Source organism: Orycteropus afer, unplaced genomic scaffold (genome assembly GCF_000298275.1).
Source record: "Orycteropus afer afer isolate SDZICR_OR568_19922 unplaced genomic scaffold, OryAfe1.0 scaffold00352, whole genome shotgun sequence".
NCBI lineage: Eukaryota > Metazoa > Chordata > Mammalia > Tubulidentata > Orycteropodidae > Orycteropus > Orycteropus afer.
Genome location: NW_006921939.1, coordinates 45,068 through 51,668, shown reverse-complemented (window position 1 = coordinate 51,668; position 6,601 = coordinate 45,068).

The window sequence follows — 6,601 nt, the reverse complement described above, 5'->3', positions numbered from 1 at the left end:
TTCTTTCAGCTTGAGAAATGCTGAGCGTGTTCTTCCCTTCAGTTTTCTAACTCTAAGTCTTTGCACGTTTCCTTATAATAATTGACTTTGTCTTCTCAAGCTCCTGTTTGAAATCTTCTGTTCACCTCTTTTATCCTGTTGATTCTTCCATCTACTTTAGCTACTCTCTGGTCAAGGGCAAGTTTCAGAATCTCTTCTTACAACCATTTTGGTCTTTTCTTCCTTTCCTGTCTTTTCAATGACGTTTTGCTTTCTTCATGGATGATGTTCTTGATGTCAGCCCACAATCCCTCTGGTCTTTGGTCATCGGTGTTCAATGCATCAAATGTATTCTTTAAATGGTCTCTAAATTCAAGAGGGATATAATCAAGGTCATATTTTGGCTCTTGTGGACTTCTTTTCATTGTCTTCAACTTCAAGTTGAATTTGCATATGAGCAATTGATGGTCTGTTCCATAGTCAGTTCCTGGCATTGTTTTGGCTGAAGATATTGAACTTCTCCATCGCCTCTTGCCACAGATGTAGTCAAATGGGGACCTTGTTAAAATGCAGATTTTGATTCAGCAGGTCTCAGGTAGGGCCTGAGATTCTACATTTCTCCCAAGCTCTCAGGTGACATCTAGGCTGTTTTATTTGGTGGTGGAAGGACTATGCCTTGAGTAGCAAGGACCCAGAAGTATAAAAGACTTAATTATTGTTCCAAAACTGGATGTAAATATTAAATAACTTGATGACATGAAAGAAAAGATATAGTTAACCTAATTGGGAGGTGTATCGAGGTAAGAGGGTAGAGATGAGTAAAATGATACTGATTTAATTAGCTTTTATATCTCACATTTCAGAATTAACAGATATTGTCTGAAGTTGAAGTTAAAAATATAGATTTTAGTTTACTGTTGAAAACTATAAAGAAAAACTTAAAATAATAGCAGGCCATGAAAATGAGCTAAATGTTTTCATCTTCCGAGATAATAAAAAATAATAACATTTACTGAGGACTTAATATGTTCTAAACATTATTCTAACCATCTTACATGATTCAACTTATATAATCTTCACAGTAACACGATGAGGTAGGTCATATTATTATGCTTATTTTACTGATGAGGAAACTAAGGCCCAGAGACGTTAAAGGAACTTGCTCAAAATCACATAGCTAGGAAGTAGCAGAACAAGGATTCAAAGCCAAAGAGTCTGGTTTCATAACTATGCTCTTAAGCTCTAAATGCTACTAAATAGAAAGGAGTCAATAGATGCTGTTTAAAATGCCAAGAAATAGAAGCAAAAGCACACACATTATCTAATGTTAAAGTGGAAACCACCTGAAAAATACAAACCAGTAACTGGTGTATAAGTGGATATCTCTGTGAGGCTCAAGGTTAGTTGGGAGGTAGAGATGGGATGGTAATTTCACCTTTCATTTTAGAGAGACTTATGACTGTTTGGGAAATGTCTTGTCACTTACAGATTATTTAATTTAAAAAAAACTAGTTTAATGCTTTTTAATGCATTGGAAATTTGGGAATGAAACATAGCAAAATATTAATTGTAATTGTTTCCTTAGGGTGGAGGAGAGTAGGGAACGATGGGCATTATTTTCTCCTTTTTTTAATCTCTGTGTTTTCCAAATTTCCTAGGGTTACTTACATCTTCTACCAAATGAAACAAATTTAAAATTTCAATGTGTAGGCAATATTGTCAGAAACAGTAATGCTTGTTAATCCTTGTATTGAAAACAATCGGTACAGCAGAGGGTGGAGGTGGTAGTGGGATTCCTTTGAGACATTTTGAGAGGGAGTCTAGCTCAATGAAGAAATTCTTACCATAGACTAGCCCTCCAAAATCTATGTGGATTCTTATTTAATTCTTCTTAATCTCTCATGGAAAAGTAGGTGCCTTTAACTAGTTATGTCTAGTAGCTTGTCACCAGCTGTATTCTTTTACAGTCTTTTAAATATCAGAATCAATCCTAGGACATCAGAAATAGCTTGTATCAGAGGCTTTCATGCAAACAAATCCCAGATATGCTACATTTAGCATGGCCAAGATAACAAGAAAACTGCCTTCTTGAGAAACACTGCAATTCCTCCATACAAGGCATTCTTTATGGACAGATAACTCATCTTGACAGCTTTTGAAGAGCTTAAATTCCTTGGGCAGTCTTCTTATGGATACCCCCTCCTGGTCCAGTTTAAGACCCAGGCTGATCTGAGATCCCTAGCAGTTAATTGTGCAATTTGATCAGTCCAAAGATGTGAGTTTGGGGAATCTTTTTGCATCAGAGTTTTCAGTGGAGGTGACTTAATATAAGCTAGAATTCACAGAGGTAGACAGCTCAGGATACCAGCACTCAGGGTGTAAGCCCAAACCAAACCCACTGCCATTGAGTCAATTCCATCTCATAGCAACCTCCATTGGATTTTCAAGGCTGTAGATCTTTACAGAAGTAAATTGATTCATCTTCCTCCCATGGAGCAGCTGGTAGGTTTGAACCTCTGACCTTCTGGTTAGCAGCCAAATGCCTTACTCATTATGCCACTAGAGCTCCTGCACTCAACGTGTAGATCTTGTTAATCTGTGTAAATAATTGGCACAGCAGTGGTTGGAGCAATGTGTATAGTATTAGGAACTCAGCAAGGGGCACCAGTGTTGTCTTCCTGATGGTGCAGAGTGTATTTCCTCCTGACTTCAAAAGCAATCCTCAAAGAGACTTGAGCATAGAACAAATAGTAAAGACATAATCATGGAAGTACTTGTGGTTCTTCTTGACTTCTGTTACAACAGGCTTGCTTTCTCAATTTGAGAATTCTCATATGAAGATAATATTGCTCTTGAGTTACAAGGAAGTGACAACATTGGTGCAATCTGACTTTTGGGGGCTAAGCATAGGTGAGGTTTCAGACTATGAGTGCACTGTGTGGTGTCAGAAGTAGGAAGAGGTGACTGACGTTCACCCCACCACTCTAGAACATACTTGTTATTAGGTACTGTCAATTCGGTTCTGACTCATACCAACCCTATGCACGACAGAAGGAAACACTGTCTGGTCCTCACGATCGTTCCAATTGTATTGCACATACTTAACCAAAAACCAAACCAAACTCACTGCCTTCAAGTCAGATCAGACTCAGAGCAACCCCTCCTTGGGTTTCCGAGGAGGTATCACTATGGAAGTAGTTGGCCCAACCTTCCTTCCAAGAAGTGGTTGGTGGGTTTGAACCTCCAGGCTTCTGGTTAGCAGTCAAATGTCTTAGGCACTACGCCAAGCCAATAATTTATTGACTGGAAAGTTCCATGTGTTGATGAGCTTCAAACCACAGTTTTTGTTTCTCAAATAGAGAAAAGAAAGATGAAGTAGACAATGAAGTGACTTCAAAATTATTCACTTTTGTGGAAGGAAAATACAGTGAAGATTGAGTTGCCCCCAGGGAGGCTTATAGATCCTTCTGTTTAAAGAGAGAGGGTTCACCTGCATCTCTTCTTACTGTAGATGGGTGGAAGGGGGTGGGGCAGCTGCCAGTTGCCTAAGAAAGTAATGTTGGAACAATGGAAGCTTTACTTTCCTGTTTCGTGTGTTTAATTTAATTATTCAAGTCTTGAAATAAGGTAGGATTTCACCAAGTCTTTATAGAAATTAATTCTCAATCCTGCCCTCAGATATTTTTTGAGAATATTATCACACCTGAAATCATCAGATGCAGGGTCTTTATGAAACACTGAAAACTTCCAAAGATGGTATTTGAACTCATGGCAGGCACTTAATTCAAAAGATTCCTTATGAGAATGCTCTTATGGAGGTCTGCAATAGCATCAGTTCTTGATGCTTGATAAATTAGGGCAAGGTTATTTTGCTGAGGTCTTCGTGGTAGCAAGAATGTCAAAGGGTTATTGACTCTCAGAGCTGGCTTCGGGGGTGGAGGGAAGAGTCTTGTTCACAGTGCACTCATAGTCTCAGCACAGGTACACAGGGCATGCATATGTAACCATTGCAAGGACTTGATGATATGCTCATTTTTTTGCTGTTCTAACACTTAGAATAAAAGGCATAGTAAATTAGTGCAGCAGCTAGAACTACATTGAGTAACACTGGATCTTTCTTAAAAGTTCCCAGTTCCTCAAAAAATATCTTGAGAAATCAGTTTGATATTTTGACTCCAGTCAAAATGTTCTAATGTTATAAATGTCTTTGACACTGATTCCTATGAATACTGACCAATTTCTACTCAAGAGGCCTTCACACCACTCACACATATCCTTGACAAAATATACGAAGCAACTGTTCTCAAGCATTTGATAGTAGACAGTCAGGGCTGCTATCCTCAAGAGAAGAGAAGCACACAACTTGAGCGCCACATACTCCCTAGATTTCTGCCTGTGGATAATTGCCAAATTGTGGTACAGAGAAATGGACCCCAGCTGGGAAGCAGAAGTCTCATGGGGTGAAGGAAAGAGAGATCAGAATTATGACATGCTAAACTGGCTGAAATTTATGGGGTAGTTACTGGAAATGAGGCAGTTGCAGAAATCTGTATAGGAGTACACATTGCTTCTTTAGCCAAATCCTTAGTTCTTCATGTTTAGGACAGGACTCCACAAGGCCTAGCAAAGGATAATTATTAGGAAGCTGAGAACCAAACAGAGATTTCAGAACTCACATAGTGCTGGGAATATATTGAGTTCTGATCCATGCAAAAAATAAAGAGATCTTAGTGGACACACCAAGTATTCACTTGAGATCAGCCACAAAACTAGAGTAAGGGCTATATTCTAAGACTAGGGGAAAAATACAAATAGACACCTCTTCGATGAAGGCTAAAAATAGGCCCGGGCAGGATCAAGGAGACCCATCAATAATTTAACTGTTTGCCAGAACAAGATCTTCAGAAGAAGATGAAATAATAGTCTCTACAACACATTAGACACTTGCCTGCTAACCAGACGGCTGGCGGTTCAAACCCACCAGCCACTCCTCGGAAGGAAGGTTGGGCAATCCTACTTCCGTAGTGATACTGCCTCGGAAACCCAAGGAGGGGTCGCTATGAGTCAGGGCTGACTTGACGGCACATAACAACAACAACAACAACACATTACACACAATCTCCAGTATAAGATGATAAAAGAAAGTAATAGACTAATAAACTGGGAAAATGTGAACCATAGTACTGAAAATAAAACCATTAGAAAGAGACCTAGACATGATCCAGCTAAAGGAATTAACAGAGAACAGTTATTGTAAGTATGTTTTAAAATGAAAGACAAATAGGGGACAGCTGTGTAAATTGATGTGAAAATTCAGCAGAGAAAAGGAAATTCTAAGAAAAAAAATTGAAATTATAGAATTGAAAAATAATACAATGTCTGAAATGAAGAGTTCATTGGAATGGAAGAAGATTGGACACAACAGAAAATGATTTTTTAACTCAAAGATAGGTGAGTAGACATTATCCAAACAGAAGCAAAGAAACAACAACAAAATAATGAATTATGAAAACAGAAAAAACATCTGAGACATGTGAGACAATATAAAAATGGTGTAGCATATATGTAATTGAAATCTCAGGAAGAGAGGAAAGAATGAAGCATAAAAAGTATTTAAAGAGAACTCTTTTACATACACAATACAATTATCAGCAATAATAAACATTAACCTACAGGTAGATACATACATAGACAGACTGAGTGATCAGGTATGTCTAGACAAAAGGGAACATACCCATGACCATATATAAGTTTGGCAGATGATATTTCTACATATGTATTTGTATGTGCTATGAGAATGTCCATATGAATAGTACTAAGAGGAGGAAAAGTTATGATAACTACTTAGCCACAGCCAACCACCCTGAGGGAGCGAGTCATTGGGCCTGTGGGCTGGGACCATGGTCGTAGAGGACATCAAGCTCAATTGACTTAACATACTACACAAAAACATCATTCTACTACATACTCTTTGTTGAGTAGTGACTGAGTCTTAAAAGACTGCAAGCAGCCATCAATAAGTACCAATTGGTCTCTCCTAGTCAGGGGCATGGAAGAAATGAAAACCAAAGATGCATGGAAACAATTGGACCATGTGAACCTCAGCCTATGTGACTGTGAGATCAGAAGAACTAGATGGTGCCTGGCTACCACTGTCAACCACTCAGAAAGGGATCAGTGCAGGAGATCCTGGATAGAGTGAGAGAAAAATGTGGAACAAAAGTTGTTGTTGTTGTTGTTATGTGCCGTCGAGTCAGACCTGACTCATAGCGACCCCTCCTTGGGTCTCCGAGGCAGTATCACTATGGAAGTAGATTACCCAACCTTTCTTCCGAGGAGTGGTTGCTGGGTTTGAACCAACAGCCTTCTGGTTAGCAGTCAAGTGCCTTAGGCACTTCGCTAAGTTAGAAAAAAAAAAACAGGCTTATTGGTCTCATAGACCGGTGACAGCTCCAAGACTATTGCCCCTAGTCACCCTTCAGGCCTGGAATTGAACTCACTTCCATATAGCTTCAAGCTAAACAATAAAAGCACAACCAAACTCACTGCTGTCAGGTCGATTCTGACACATAGCGACCCCTCCTTGGGTTTCCAAGGTGGTATCACTACAGAAGTAGATTGC